The 17,211-nt window shown below is 36.9% G+C and overlaps 1 protein-coding gene across 5 annotated transcripts in view; it reads left to right on the top strand.

Annotated features, from left to right (window-relative positions):
• Window positions 1–16,744: 16,744 nt before the first annotated feature.
• Window positions 16,745–17,211, top strand: part of SOX5 (SRY-box transcription factor 5) — a 944,197-nt gene continuing 943,730 nt past the window's right edge. For 2 of the 5 annotated variants that reach the window (XM_081058274.1, XM_081058270.1), the window contains exon 1: window positions 16,745–16,889. The gene's annotated coding sequence lies outside the window, so the exon portion shown is untranslated. The remainder of the gene's footprint in view (window positions 16,890–17,211) is intronic. The other 3 variants (XM_081058286.1, XM_081058283.1, XM_081058278.1) reach the window with 2 other exon arrangements.

Here is a 17,211-nt window from a genome sequence, read left to right as displayed (position 1 = left end):
CAATATAAACAAATTATGGCTGTCAGACTTTAGAGTAGGTTGTTTCAGAGGAGTTACCCATTTGGGGAAATTCAAGGGTAATCTGGAAAACCACTAGATTAGTTGTTAAAGAGTTCAATATCAGAAGATAAATGTATTAGATAATATTTAAGGCCTGGGAGAAGTCAAACAAATGAGATCAAACATTTAGAGTCTATGTGACACTGACAAAATATATAACTTCTTTGTTCCACAGTTTCTTTATCTACAAAATAAAAATAATAGAAATTAACTCAGGATTATGAGGAACATTGAATGAGGAATACATGTACAGGAATTAGTCCAGAGTAATTAATGATGTTTTATTTTAAGATTTATGTCCATTTCAACTCGGGCAGTTGAAAATTATTTGTAAAGAAAAGTTTATGTTTGACTTGGACCATCTTTGCATTCAGGCCTCTTTCAATAGTCTCTCTTGCTACCATAGTTGGTTATCTATTATCTATCTATCTGTCTGTCTGTCTGTCTGTCTGTCTGTCTCTCTGTCTGTCTGTCTCTCTGTCTGTCTCTCTGTCTATCTAACTAGTTAGCTAGCTAGCTACCTATCACCTACCTATACTACAGATATTTCACAGAAGCGATGAAAAAGCCTTAGGACTCATTCACACTCTACTTGCTGGGACTATGGTGTAGTTACAGCTTATTAAGTACCTAGAACTTTTTTACTTCTTATGAGTATTACTGTTACCTTGGGAAAATGCAGACGAGGGAGAGTCAATTTATAGGTCTCGATTTCAACCTTATGACAAACTGCTCACATATAATTTGCACACCATTAATTAACCTAGAGTGTTTTTTATCATAGCTTCTGATGTAGCTTATTAAAACATAAAGAGAACTACATGGAGAAGCTAGAACTAAAAGGTGAGGTACAGGCAATAGGAAGAGGTGTCCTGACAGGGACAGATGATGAAGCTAGTGGACAAGCCATCCACTAGGTCTTGCAGTATCCTGTGCTGTGATTTATCTGGACAGGAAGGTCTGAACTATTTTGAGCAATGTGATTGGATCATAGGGCATCTTAGCATTCAAGAATAGAACCACACATTTGTAGTATGCATCATCTCCTCTAAAGATATAATCCTTGCATTCAAGAAAAAACATATGTATGTGTACATATATGTGTATATGTATATGGTATATGTATATGTATATGTGTCCATATACAGGACTAGCTTCATTAATATGCTGTCTGTACAGTTGTATAGGGCTCCATACTTAGAAGAGTTCTACACTCGGGTTAATGTTCTGCGGTTGGTGTATTAAAATTCTTAACAATTTTTGAACATAGAGCACACATTTTCATTTTAGATCCCATCATTTAGGGGTGTGTGTGTGTGTGTGTGTGTGTGTGTGTGTGTAATCTTAGAAGAAAAAAGGGACCTTACCATTTGTCTAATTGAGCCCTTCTTCCTAACTCCATTTCTTCCCCTCCACGATTGACTATAATATGGATGTCTCATTATTGTTTTTGCTTTTATTTTTTCATTTAAAAAATAACACCAGTTGTGAATACTTGATGTACATCTTTCTGGTTATTTTTAAATAAATATAGATACATATGTACATGAATATTATTGCTTTTTTACATGTATGAGATCATGTAATACACGTACATGATATGCATTAGAAATATTTATAGATATCCAGATATTAGTTGTCATGATTTTTGAAGATTACTAGTAGTAGTTTAGCAAGCCTTCCATTGGTTCTTGCAGTACCCTGGCGTGTGACTTATCTGGACTGGAAGATCTGAATTATTTTAATGCAATGGGTACTCTCTTGTTTTTTCTGCATATTTTGGACTTAAGCTGTCGGTTGACTACGTTTACTCTATTCTTTCTGTTTGAAGAGTATTCTTTTCAATGGAAAGACAGAAACAATATCAAAATAATGCCATTCTCCCTTCACTCTCTTATCTGTTGACTTATATTATCTTGAGCAAAAGACCTAATTTTTTCCTTTTCATTTTTCTGTTCAGTAGCTAAAAATACTATTTGGTTGGCTTCAAGATTTTTTTCCTTTCCCAACACTCGCAGCTTATTCTGGACTTTCAATTCTTCTGACACTATTTAAAAAAATTAATGTCATTCTTTTGTATTAATTCTTATCCTACCTCCTTTGTGATTTATGCTTATCTTCTTCAAATCTGAGTTCATCAAGAAGTTTCATGGGTTACATTATATGCCTCCCCTGCTTTATCCTCATTGGAATAATTAATACTAATTAAGACAATACTGCTAGAGACTCCTCCTCCCCAATCCACCCCTAAATATTTTATTTGTTAGACTCTCTGGTAATTGATTATAACTTTATTTTCTTTAATCTTTAAAAAGTGTGTTTTATTTTCTTGACTCACATATCCAAAATAAGCACAAATGAGGTTTTGAGGAGATATTTTAGTCTAGGCATGTATAAAAGAACTACATGTGCCTTAGAGCAGGTCCTACGTAGTCTAGTATTGGGAATAATGTTATTAGGATGAATGAATGAATGTATATATACATAAATTTAAGACGAGGGCCATATAATATTTGCTGCTTTAGATAAATATATGATTAGCTAAACCTTATAGTTGTTCTTGTAGAGTTGCTTTCTTATATGGTTTCTGTCTTGCATTTCAACCTTCATCAACTATGGAGTAAAATACTAAATTAAATGTGAAATTTTTACATTCTTTTAAACTAATCTAACTCCACCTTCACATAACACTATACTGCTTCATATAGTGCAGGTTTCTTAGAACAGAGTATTCCTAATTCTTCCCTTCTGTCCTTTGTGACATTGCTCAGGTCATCTATCCATTTGCTCTAATCACCTACTACATTGTTACTATTTTCACTTTATACAAAAAGTTATTTTTAGATCAATTAAGAATAAGAAGAAAAGACTAATTTTTATTTTCCCTTATTCGTTCTGCAAGTCTCTTCCTTTATGTAGATCCAAGTTTCTGACATATATCATTTTCCTTCTGCTTGAATAATTTCGTTTAACATTTTTGTAGGTCACATCTGCTGGTAAAAAACTACTCAGTTTTTATTTGTCTCAGAAAGCCTTTATTTCTCCTTCACTTTTGAAGGAAAAATTTTGCTAGATATAGAATTGCAGAATGGCGAGGTTTGTGTCTTTCAATGCTTTTCAGTTTTCACAGAATTTTCTTCTTGCTTGCCTGGTTTCTGATGAGAAATCCACCATAATTCTCATCCTTGTAGGTAAGGTTTTTTGGTTTTTTTTGCCCTCTGGCTTCTTTCAAGATTTTCTCTTTGACTTTGGTTTTCTGAAGTTTGAATATTGTATGCCTAGGTGTGGATTAAAAAATAGATATTGTATGTTAATTTTTCTTTGTATTATCTGTGTTTCCTGGACTTATGGTTTGATGTTTACTAAATTTCTGGAATTCACATAACAAAATATCACAAACTGGTTAGCTACTAACAACAGAGATTTATTCACTAACAGTTTTGGAGTCTAGAAGTCTGAAATCAAGGTGTCAGTAGAGCCATGTTTCCTTTAAGGCTCTGGGGAAGAATCCTTTTTTGCTTCTTCCTAGGCTCTGGCGATTGCTGTCAATCTGTGGCATTTCTTGTCGTTGCATCCATCATTCCAATTTCTGCCTCCATCTTCACAAGGCCATTTTTCTTCTGTGTGTGTCTGTATCTTCACTTGTACTTGTAGGACAGTACTTATTAGATTTAGGACCCACCCAAATCCAGTATGATTTCTTCTTGATAAATTACATCGCCAAGACTATTTTCAAATAAGATCACAGTCTAGGATTCTGGGTGGAAATGAATTTGTAGGGAAGGGAACTCTATTCAACCCACTACAGTGTCTATGATTACTTTTGCAAAGTTATTGGCTAATATTACTTCAAATATTTCTTCTGCCTGTTCTTTCTTCTTCTTCTGGTATTTCAATCATGCATATGTAACACCTTTTGAAATGATCTCTCTGGCAATTCTTAGATACAAAGTTCTGTTTTTTTGTTTGTTTGTCTTTTTCATTCATTTTTCTCTTTGGGAAGTTTCTACTGACCTATGTTCAAGCTTACTGGTTCTTTCCTCAGCCATTCCAGTTACTGAGGCATTCTTCATTTTTGTTACAGCATATTTGATTTCTAACATTTTGTTTTGATTCTTTTGTGTAGTTTTGTTTATATTACCCCTCTGTTCTTTCATGTTGTCTGGTTTTTCCATTAGAACCCTTAACATACTGATCATAGTGATATTAATTTTTGATAAATTCCAACTCAGATCCTTTATATCTGAGTCTGATTGTGATTGCTTTGTCTCTTCAGAGTGTGTTTTTATCTTGTCTTTTGTCATGCCTTGTCATTTTTTTTGTTGACGGCAGAGTATGTTATATCAGATATGAGAAACTAGGGTAAATAGGGCTTTACTGTGAGGATTTCTATTAATATGGATAGAAATCAGGCTGGGTTTATGTTTGCTGTAGCTGTAGGTGCCAGAAGCTTCAAATTACTGTAGTGTCCTTGTTTTTATCTCCCCTCCTGACTTTGGGCTTCCCTAAGTACTCCTCCTCAAAGAAACTCTGTCTTGTAGCTCTTTCAGCTGTGATCCTCTGTTATTATACTGAAGCCCTGCCACACTGGTGATAAGGTGTATAGGAAACATTATCTAATCTAATTAAATTTCAGTTTTATTAGTAGGTCTGTGTCTTGGGCCTGAGCTGTGACCTTAACAAGTGTTTTTGCTGTGCTATAGCTTTTCTTCTCAGCTCTCTATTCCCCTCCCTGGCTATAGGGATCTCCACCTGTTTCCTTGAAGCCCTGTTGAGTATGTTTCCCCCCCTCTTAGATGAGATGAGTGACATAAGAAGACTAGAGAGGTTGAGTGGGAGGAATGCCCTTTTTTAAACTGGAATAAAGTTCTGGTAAAGTCTTCTCCTCTGGAGAGTAGACCTTTGTTGTTGAGAAAGCTCTGACTGTGTGACTTCACAATGATTATCTATCTCCTCCTCTTGCCAGAATCATAAGGCCATGGCCCTTCCTCATGAGAACCTGGTGGGGTTCCTGGAGGTGAAGTCTACCAAAGTAGGGTAGGGGCCATTTAAGACAGGAGATCTCACTCTTACACTAGTTCACATACAGCCTCCAGCAATTCATCAAAGTTACCATACAAGTGTTCCTACAAGTTTATGATTCTAGCATCTTCCATCCAGGTAAGCAGATCATGACTGTAATTCTTGGATTATGCCCGTCTCTCCATATTTTAAAGTGATGGTTTACCGTGAAGCCTCAGTTCTCTGACAGGTCCAAGAAAAGTCATTGAATGTTTGTTTGCCCAGCATTTTCTTGTCTTAAGGATATTTGGAGTGATGACTTCCAAGCTCTGTACATATCAGAGCTGAAACCAGCCATTTGGAATATATTTAATAATTTATTCTTAGTCTATCTTTTTGCTTATTTGTAATAGTACATTTTAAAATCTTTAAACACGTAAAATAAGAATTTAAAATTTTCTTCACATATTTGGTCCCATTTTGGAGAGATATCAATGCATACCACTGAGGTTTGTTGCTTTTTGCGTTTTCCAGTATTTCTATTAGGCAGATATTAGTGTGTGACCTTAGAAAAGTTACTTACATTCTTTGTGCCCTAGTTTTCTCTTTGGTAATATAGAATATGAATAGTACTTGTCTTTACGATAATAATGGAGGTGAAATGAGATAATGCATATATGAAGGCTTAGCAAATGCCTGACACACAAACACAAAAAGTTCTCAATAAATGTTAACTTCTTATTAAGATTTTTGTTATTAATTTCATTCTCCAGATAGAGAAAATAAAGTAAAAAAAATGTTTTAATATGGCAATTCTTACTACTGGATTCTTTGTTTTAGAATTTTCTGTGCTTTGACCTACAGCTCATGGTAGGGATGTAGGAGCTACAGACTTGACCATACTAGACTCGGCCAGATGAAGCACCATCATCCTAATTGTGTGCAGGGAGGGCCACAGTTCACTGCATGAGTTCTTCTGAACCCTTCTTTCCCCTTCCTCATGCTGTCAGCATAACAGAGCATAAACAATAGCTTCATATCACTTCAATGAAAGTAGCCCTGGAGAAAAGCCTAAGTAGTCTTCTTTGCTAGTATCTTGCAAAATTTAGGAATTAAAGAAAAAAGACTTTAAGTCTTCAATTATGTTAGAAATGCTATTTTAAATTATTTCACCTGGTTTGTTTTAATTTTATTTTCATAGAACGTCATCCTCTCTTTCTTGATTTTGCTCGTGTTTCATTATACTAAGGTATCGGTGATGGAAGAAAAACGGGGTGAGCTATTAGAAAGAAGGTCTTGTGTGATCCAGAACTGCATAATTGTAAGTTCATTTCTAAAATTCCATTTAAGGCAGGGGCCAAGGCTGGAAGTTCTGACAATGCCTTAGGGGAGCATTCTCCCTGGAAAACTGTGGCATTGAATGATGATGAACCCCAGTGTAAACCAGGGCACATTTAAAACAATTGAACTTTAAAGGCTGCCTGAATCTTAAAAAGTCTTTATATGAACTTTCAATAGGTGGATTTTCTGCATTTATATGTAGAATACAGAAGAAATTTAGCTTCTATGTCATAATTTACCTTTGTTATTACATTCAATTCTATTTCACTTTTTTATACTCTCATATCCTTTCTCCTGAAATTGTGGTAAACTTTTATGCACATATAAATATTTTAATGTTTAATGCTTTTATGTTATTAATGGGTCACTTAATGGGATAGTGAGTTTGTCTAGTCCACCTCCTAGTATATTCCAATCTAATAGTTTAACAAAAACTGATGGTTTTCCTGGCTTTCCTTTAAAATGAGAAAAGAATGTAATTCTATAACCTCTTTATTGTTTTGATAACTGTATGTCATCCTTAATTTTGAGAACTTTTTATAATCCAATGTCACTTGATGTAATCATCTTTGAAGGTCGAAAAATACTTTTGTTGTCTTCATCTCATTCGATGATTATAAAACACATAAATGAGGGAGGGCAAGCAGCTGTTGCTAGAATTCTGATATAACAGAATTTGCATGCTTGTCTAGGACTATAGAGTATAAAAACAGTGGATAGGAATAGTTTTTACCAAGTGTCTGTTGTTTCCTGGTGCGATGCATAGAGAATTTTGCATTCTATGTCTCTAGGATTCTCATTCCCAAAGATGAAAGGACAAAGTTTGCCCCTAATATCTGGTACTGGGCTTGCCTAAAGTTGGCTGGATGTAGGGTACTCCAGAAAGCACGGAACTAACTCTGAAGTAGGAGAGAAAAACGCCATTAGTTGGAGTTTAGGAAGGTCTTTCTTCATTCAGAGTAGTTCCTAGTCTAAAGTAATTCCCTCAGTCACTATCACTATCATTGTACATTCTTTATTTTCCCTAAACCACTTACCACTCTCCTAAATGAGCTCTATGCTTGTCACTTAAGAGTGTCTTAGTGTGCTCAGGCTGCTATAACAAAAATGCTATAGACTGAGTGCCTTAAACAACAAGCATTTATTCCTCACAGTTCTGGAGGTGTGAAGTCAAAGATGAAGGTGTCAGCAGATTCGATATCTAGTGAGGAGCTGCTTCATGGTTCACAAACAGTAGTCTTCTCCCTATATTCTCACATGGTGGAAGGAGTGAGAGCTCTCTAGGGTCTCTTATAAGGGTACAAAATCTCATTCACGAGGGCTCAATCCTTATGACCTAATCATTTTCCAAAGCCCCTAATATCACGGAAGGTTAGGATTTCAACATGAATTTTGAGGGGATACAAGCATTTATTATATTACTGGGGGCTTGCTTTAATTCCTATATCAGTTGCTATACTTTTGCAGATGACAGAAACTGAACTTGAATCAATTGAAGCAAAATAAAATTCATGAAATCTTTTGGAATGATATTGGAGTGGATCAAAATTAGAAGAATTGAAAAAGTGAATAGAAACTAGGGTGGCTCAGATGACCTCTCAGGTTGGAATAATGGCCTCAAATACCCTCAGAACCTTTCTCAGTTGCTTTCTGTGTGTCTAACTTATTTTCTTAGGTTGGTTGCCATCACAAACTTGGATCCATGTCTGAAAGCAGCTATTGGGCTTAAATTCTCACAAATGAGGCCTGAGAAAATAAAGGGCTATTTCTCCTCACTACACCTGTCTCCAAGGAGGTGGGCATGAAAGAAAAGGACCCTATAATTAAAGCAGTGGAAAGACCTTTCTTACATAAAGAATGGAGAGCAATTTCCAGAAGATGAGAAGAATGCTAGACTCCCCCAATATGTTTACTTAGTTCTTAGTTTCAAGTAACAGGAAATAGCAAAATCATAGCATAAAAATAAATGTATTATTTGTCTCATATGGTGAAAAACCCAGAGGTAGGCAGGTGAGGTATTCTTGGGAAACTTCCTAATAATTTCTACAACCCAAATCACTTCCTTGTTTCTTCTCAGCCATCCTTAGTACATACTTTTCATTCTTGGTTAGAAAACCTCTAACATCATGCCCATGTTCCTGGTCATTTCAATCAGGGTTATTCTGTGACACTTGATATGGATAACCATTACATTATTTTATGTAAGCCACATGCAGTGTCACCAAATGGTTGCAGCCTCGACATTATACATGACATACACCAAGAAAACTAGGGCATCATAAGAAGCATATGAATTTATATCAGTCAGAATGAAATAAGGTTGTGTCAATGTGTGTGTTTGTCTATATTTAAGAGGAGTCACATTTGAGGCTGCTCTTGATCACCTCAGGTACAGCAAAGAGTTTGGGGCCAGCCAGGTCCACAGGAGTTTTTCTGTTTTCATAGCACATGAGGTATGATAGAACATGATAAATGTTTGGAAAAAAAATACACAGTAAAAGACACATTGCCATTAATCTCCCCCAAAATACCTCCTCTCACTTCGAACACACTTATCCCATTGTTCTTGCCACTTTCTAAAGCAGTTCTAGAAGTCCTCTTTCATGAGTGCTTTTAGTTGCTTTGTAGTGGCTGCCCGATGTCCTGAATTGATTCAAAATATTTACCTTTTGTGGTCATTTTGACTTTGGGGAAGAGCCAGAAGTCACACGGTGCCAGATCTGGTGAATAAGGTGGATGGGGACACACCATAATGTTTTTGTGTGACAGAAATTGCCATATACCAGAAGCGATGTGTGACACTGAGCCTTTCTGTTGTGATCAATAAATACGGTGAATGCTATCACCGAGTGCCATCCAACAGAAAGGCAGGGATCTGTAATACAGGAAGTAGTGCATCAAACCTTAGTAACAGTGTGTGACAAGTTTCAATTTGTTCAGTGCAGTCTGTTGAGTGTGAGCTACAGTTGAGAAAAGGTGTGTTTTAAAGTGTGCCGTAAATCATCCTCTATCATGACAACACTCCATGTCACACACCGCTTCTAGTATAAGGCAATTTCTGTCAAATAAAAACATTATGGTGTGTCCTCGTCCACATTATTTACTAGATCTGGCACCGTGTGACTTCTGGCTCTTCCCAAAAGTCAAAATGACCATGAAAGGTAAATGTTTTGAATCAATTCAGGACATCTAGGCAGTTACAACAGCACAACTAAAGACATGAAAGATGACTTCCAGAACTGCTTCAGAAAGTGGCAAACATGATGGGATAAGTGTGTTCGAAGTGAGGAGGAGTATTTTGAAGGGGATTAATGGCAATGTGTCTTTTACTGTAATAACTTTTTAAAATTTAAACATTTACCGTATTGTTTGTAGATGGGGACGATAAGCCAGCAGCAGGTCAGACTGACAGATGAAGCTGCTTCTCGCCAACTATGGTGCTGGATCTAAGAGATAGGTGAGCTTTGGTTGTTTGCCATCCCACCCTTAGCACCTCTTCGGATCTGAGGTGTTCCCTTTCCAAATGCCAGGATCGTTGTTCTCCTTCCATAGCCATGAAATTGGTATGTTTACCCACCCCCCATAACTGGCTATAACTTCACCTTTCTTTAATCATCTCTGACTTGGACCTAGATCTTTTGTCTAAGAGGGAAAGACACTTTTACAAAAGGCACTTTTACAAAATTTACAGAGACTCATTATGTCCTCCATTTTGCTCCACAAGGGCCATGTACGGAGTAAGCCATGTACTACACCACGTGGTCATCATCCCTATGATCTAGGACCTTGTTAATCTCAGGAAACATTCTGGGTGGCTGAACCAGAATTAAGTCTGAATTCCCTACATCCACTTTTGTTTGGGCTACCATCCAATGAGTGGACCAACCAGAATGGCCCATCATTGCTGTCAGGGAAAGACTCAACATGCCTAGGAATAGTTCGGGTAAATGCTGTGCATATGGTGGGTTTGCATGGTAGGTTAAGAACATTGAGCTTAGAGAATCCACTGCTTTTATAACAACCAATAAAAACCTGCTTTTTGTTTTGGATGGAGACATTACTTCATCCCTCAAAGTTTGCTCATTGTAAACATCATCCTGAGAAATGGCCTGGGTAAAAAGTGGTCAGGGAATTGTATTCCTGGCCTACCTCACTCCCCCACCCTATGACCTAGAGAAGCATGAAAGACTGTGGAGGAGTGTCTCTCCCAACAGAACTATAAGAAATAATCCCCTGAAATTCATTACTGTCTTGACCAATGGAAGTATGTCTTAACATTACTCAATGTCTTTGAGAAGAAGATCACCCCCTGTCCCCGGGAAAATTTTCTCTTTGATGTTGATGTAAGGAATAATTGGGCTTCTCCTTAACAATTCTCCTTAAATGTAGAAATAGACCCTTTTCCTTTTCTCTTTCTTGGCTGCTGGAGAGGTTGAAATTAACTATGCACAGTCTCTGGCACAAAGAGATCTTCAATAAATAATATTAATGCAGGATACAGAACTGCAAAGTGGGATGTGCTTTTGGTGGTGAACTCACTCCTGGTTCCATTTTATTTCTCTCCACTTTTATCCCTTTATCTCATTTTTCTTTCTTTCATTTAAAACTATATCAAAGACCTATACCTTTTATTTTTAATAAGCTGGAATTCAAATCTATGTCTTCTGATTCCAGTGCTCTACATTGTGTCTAGTTCTATTCTCTTTGAAGTTGGAGAACAGCTGGTCAATATTTTTATCTTAAAAAATTTGTGAGGAAAGTTATTCAATCACCTGTCATCTGTCTCCTCCCCTGTCACTACCCTGTTGGTTCTGTTTTCAATGGTTTAGTCAGTTTTGTCATTTTTCTCTGTACTCCAGACTCTCTTATGTTTTGTACACATAGATCCAGACCCTCTGATGTTAATTTGAAGATTTCTTCTCATCTTTTATCAAGCCAATTCAGCATTCTCAGACCATTTAGCTATGCACATTACTGAAGAACAATATTAAAACTCCCCCTGCCCCCTACAAACAGTACCACACTCAATTATGTCCATTGACCTTTATCCTGTTTCGGACCAATCATCTCACTATTTCTTTCTTTTCTTTTTGTATTGAAACATTTATGAGACTTTATATATTGTAATTTCCTGTTATAGGAAGACAGAAAAGTGCAGTGTGGATCCCAGCTATGTCCAGATAAATGCTAAGTATTCAGAAACTATCTATAGGCATCGAAAACTTTTATCATATAAAAGCTTTATCATTTACTTGTTTATGCAGCAAACAGTAGAAGTAGCTGAAAAATTAATGGGCATGTTGCACAATCAAAGAGGTAGTTAAAATAACTGGAAGTGGTATGACCAAATCTGACCACTTGGGTAGTGATCCAATTGATTACTCTATCTTGGAGCAAAATTACCTGAAAAGTAGCAATTTTGAGCATTTAGTTTAGAGTGCAATAATTTAACACAGTCTCTCTCTCTTTTTAATGAACCTATGAATTAAATTCTAAATTTGTTTAAGGACATCAGAACCAATAAGAAGATATGGAGTAGAAGTCCCAGACACCTAGATATTGAAATTTTATTTACTCTCTTCAAATAATTTACTGGAATTCCAATAAGAATATTTTTTAGTGATTTTTTTTTACCACTTTCTTCATTTTAGGTGCTCTTGTTAACCTTTCAGTTTGTCCATTCTTTCACTTGTCCTCCATATATCACATATTATATCATGCAGTTGGTAATATAGTACCAAAAATCTGAAAGAAGTAGCAGAAACAGGAGTCATCATGATTTCATAGACCCAAACACCTAAACCTTGGCACCTCAAGCTTAAAATATTATTGCCTTGCTTGACAATTAGTTCTGATACCAATTTTAAATCAGCAAAATATATCAGTCATTACTCTTTTTCTTATAACTAAAATCAATGTATCTCATTGCATGCAAACCTCTATATATTTATGATATGAATTCTGTAGCAATAGAGAACACAGAATATATTGTTAAAGCTAAGCTTGAAAGAAATCCACATATTTAAAAAAAACTCTACATGTTTAAATCCTCCCACATTGTATACTCATTATTTAAAATTAAAGGACAGACGTCAAATTGAAAAACAGTGAATTAAGAGTCAAGATGTGGGGACTACAAGTTATTTCATTTGAGTAGAATCAATCTTGTTCTCTCTGGTTTTTCTCCCAGGAAAGGAAAATTTAACAATCAGAATAATAAACACACTTAACTAATAAGAGCAATGCAGTTGTGGTTTTGGTTGTATAAAGTATCTGGGCTTTATACATTATTTCCTTTTTCAAAACTGTGGCTGAAATTTAAAAATTTCATCCTAAATATTTACCAAAATGAGAAAGTGAAAAAAATTTGAATTCACTTTTAAATGTATACACTCTTCACATGTCAGTCAACTTTGGCAACAAAACAAGTGTTGGCAGTTTTACCAACTCTTTTTAACCAGTGCAGTTCGGTCTGGCTCTCAGTTGTTAATATAGTACTACCGATCCTTAATTCGTACAACCACAGGGGAATGTTTAAATAAAAGAACACTCGATTTCATAGCAGTTTTTAAATGAAAACATATGTATCTGTAATAGGGCTTTAAAAGTTTTTTCAGTAAGAACTTAATGTGTGGCATCTGTGAAGTATAGATACCTTTTCTCTATGTTTCTGAAGAGGCACATTAGGCCCAGTAAAATTAATACTTTAGATGTCACTATCTCAGGAGTTATCAGGATCAAGAGCACCTAAGGAAGGAAGATGGTTGTTAGTTTTCCTTCCATAGATAATCCTGTATATTGTATTTCGGGAGAAAAGAAGAGAAAGAGAAGACGACCTTCAAAATACTTTTTCAAAGCTGGTTGATTTGCAGAGGCTCACTTCTAAAATTTGATATGCATATTGTGTTTAGTGAGATAGGTTAAAAACAGACATGGGATAAACCACTCATATACCTGGGATTCTCATCAAATATTTTAAGGTTCCTTTGAGTGGTGTCAGTGCTTGAATCCATAATTACTAAACTTAAATCACTATTTTATAATACACTTTTGTTAATGGAGGATTGACAAACTACCCTCATTTTAAAAAATAAAAGAAAATGGATACTTCATAACCATTAAGTTTACATGACATAATTGGTCTCTTGTATCACCTAAATTTCTCTCCACTTCGCAGATCACAGATTTTCATATTTATTAGTATCCCTCTCTATCTTCTTTAGGATTCTTAAGTACCCTGTCTCTGCTAATTTTAACGTATATGACCAAATAAATCCAAAATGAACTTTGTGCAAATCAACTAGGGTCAAATACTGTATATATCTAATATTTACTAGTATTCCCTCATTATCTCCAAATATGTTGGAGGGACAAACAGTTTTAGAGACTGTTGAATATCTTGGACAAATGTAATATTTGCCCAGTATTTCTAGTTGCCTCATGATGCAGCTAGAATATGGGGCTGCAGATTGATACAAATGTCAGTTGATATGCCTTTATTTTCCCCACATTTTGAGAGCTATATATAGTATACATCTGTCCATGAATATATGTATGTATGTTGTATATACATCTGAATATATATAGTAAGTAGCCTAGCAAAGTTGTTAAGAGTCTTGAAGCTAGATTACTTTGGTTTGAGTCCAGGCTCCATCAGCTGCTAATTGTAAAGTTATATAACTTCTCTGTGCCTCAGTTTCCTTATCTGTAAAACAATATAATAAAATTGTGTGCCTCATGGAGTGGTTGTGAGGATTAAATGAGTTCATATACATAAAGCACTTACTTAGAATAATGCCTGTTAAATTTACGGGGATTCAAAAACTTTAGTAACTTATTATATATATCATATGGATATATTACATATATAATATACAATTGCTTAGCCTGCAAAATAAGACAATTTCACATATATTACTAAATACCTTTTATATTTAATATGTAGTATGTATGTATGCTACATATGGCACACTTAGATTTTGGAAATTTCAGTTATCTAATGACCAATGTAGGCGAAAATGCCAACATAGCTCATGTCTGGACTGCACAGAGTATAAAGTTGGTATTTTAAATCTACCCATTTAATGAAATATTTCTTGCTGGAAAGTGGCCCCAATATAGAGTGCAAGTGGCATCAAGGTAAAGTAAAACAACCCAAGGTTAAAGCTGGAGCCGACTGGATTCACATTCTGGCACAACCACTTAGAAGCTGTATGATTTGGGGCAAGTCATTTAACTTTTCTGGCCTTCAGTTTTTTCATCTGTAAAACAGGGATGTAACATTTCTTGCAAGTTTGTGGTAAGAAGTAGAGAGGACATACATAAGAAAAGCACTTGGCCAAGAGCCTGGCACATAGTAAATGCCTGATAAATAGGAACACTGATCTTTAATATGTCAGTCCTGCTTCAACTGTGGGTGTTTTTTTAAAGCCCAACACAAACAAACATCCCACTGGGAGTTTTTGATCAGCTATGCTGTTGCTGTATAATGATCATAGGTTAGTCTTAAGGCATGTGGTTTCAATAACCATAATGGTTGGAAGTTTTCCTGTCTATAAGAGCAAAAGGGAAGAGATTGGTATAATTAAAGTTTTACCAATATCTCACCAGGCAGCTTGCAACTTTGCCCCTTCTCTCCCTCTGCCCAGCTTTCCCTCTCTTGACGGTAGGAAGCCTCTTGCCCCAAAAGCTGTTGCACTGCAGCAGTAGATGCTGCAATCCTGAGGAGGTGGCACCTCTCTATGAAGTGCGATTAGGCCAAGCAGGCACCTTTGTCTCTCTCACTGGCCAGAGACCCAGGGTTAAAGGATTAACTCTGCCCTTTTATTTTCACTGAGCATACCTGAGAGAACTGGATTAAAAGCCAGGGGAAGTTCACTGTAAATGACTATCTTTTTCAAATGTTATATATTTTTATATAATTGGTAGCAATGAGCCATGTTTATGTAGTTGGGCCTGATTTGCCTCTTGCACTTTATATAAGGACCTGGGCCCGACATAGTAATAGCTCACTGTGAAAAGCAACTGAATATGTATTATGAAAATAAATTACTTAATTATGCCCAAAACTTTAGAATAAAAATAACACCGAAATTCAAGGTACAGTACAATTATTGATGAATTCTTATATTATTACACAAGAGGCTCCGACTTACAGCTTTCATGATAGGAAATATGAAGAAAAAGTAACATATAGGAAAGGTGTTTCATGCATATATACAGATAATTTTTTTCACACAGTTGGGGAGGCCACATTGATCCAGCCATTTAAATATTATTATACGTGGTCTCTCTCATTAAATACTTAAGGAAACAGCACAATTGTTTAAGGATACACATTTAGAATACCACATCCAGAGCTATATCCAAGTTCCAAATAATTACACTGCTTATAAATTCTAGGCGGATGATAATTTACAGTCCCCACGAAAGCCCTGAGTTTATTTGATTGTTCTCTTAATTATTGGGCTCTATGCTATCAAATATTTGTGGAAGAGGAAGGTTTTCTTTGTGGGAGTGGATAATAACTGTGCTTACACTTTGAAATTTTTGCCTTGACTTACTAAGATTTGCATTTCTCACTTTTGTTCTAAGGGAAGGTGTTTAGCCATTTTTAGAAAGCAGGTACCAAATAATCAATCATCAAACACCCCAGAAAGTTTCCACTCTAGACAAGTGCAAACTTTTAGGTATTAACAATCCACCTCCAGAAACAACCCTACAGATGGTGGAAAGGGGAGAAAGGATGTATCACTTTTCTAGGTGAATATATGGCGATTAGAATGTGTTGCATGCATTAAGAAACTGTTTTTGCTTACTAGCTGCCGCTGAGAAACCTGCCAGAAGTCAGAGAGAGATCGCACCGACAGGCAAGCCCTAAGCCTACCTCCCATGCTGCTTCAGTGCCTTGCTCTCCCAGGCGCGTGAAGAATAAACAGACTGTGGTCATTGATCCCCTGGTGGTGTTGTTGCACTCTGGGAAATGCTGCCCCCCACCCCCACCCCACCCACGGGACGCGGCTTACTCAGTGGATGCGCGTCTGGGGGAAAAAAAAAAAAACCAAAAAAACAAAACACATCACCGAGATGAGGAAAGAGAACATTTAAATCGGTTTAAAGCTAGAGAAGAGGCAGGGAACACCGAGAAAAAGAAACGTGTTGCTCGTATTGTGATTCAGTGCCCTTTCTCCAACGCTTTCCTCCAGACCCACTGCCTCCCTCGCGACGCCTCCTCTCGCCACTTTCTGGATACCAGTTCTAGGAAGATAGTCGGGATTCCCGCCCTCCGTCCACCCTAGTTTGAGATTTAATAGGATTCCACCCCTCCACCCCACCCCCCTCCGGGCAAATCGTCAGCTGTTTTAAGTCAATGAAAGTAAGATTCTTAGAGATAAGCGCCGAAGCAGTCCGGGAGCTGTCAGAGCACACACTTAAGCCCCACCGCTTCTGCTCAGGGCAATACCTACGGAGTTTCTTCCGAGAGTGATGTAAGTCTGAGGGTCTCTCGCTCTCTCTCTGTCTCTGTCTCTCTCTCTCTCGCCTTCAGGTGCCAACTCAAACGTCGCAGGACTCGACGCCCAGAACCTAGCTTCCCTCCCCGCCTCCATCCCCAGTATCATTCCTTGGTTCTTCGGCTTTGGGTTTTTTGGCTTCACCCACACAAAACAAAACCAGTTGAAGCACCCCGGAGGCAGAGATGGGAGCGCCTAAAAACTTTTCTTCCCTGCCCCCCAGACCCAGGAGTAGGTGGGTGCAAAGAGCCGGCGGCGGGGATCTGCGGCCACCCAGCCGGGCTCGAGGAGGCAGTGG

The sequence above is a fragment of the Rhinolophus hipposideros genome (genome assembly GCF_964194185.1).
Source record: "Rhinolophus hipposideros genome assembly, chromosome: 9".
Lineage (NCBI taxonomy): Eukaryota > Metazoa > Chordata > Mammalia > Chiroptera > Rhinolophidae > Rhinolophus > Rhinolophus hipposideros.
The sequence above is the reverse complement of the archived record's forward strand: the minus strand, read 5'-3'. Positions and strand labels throughout refer to the sequence as shown.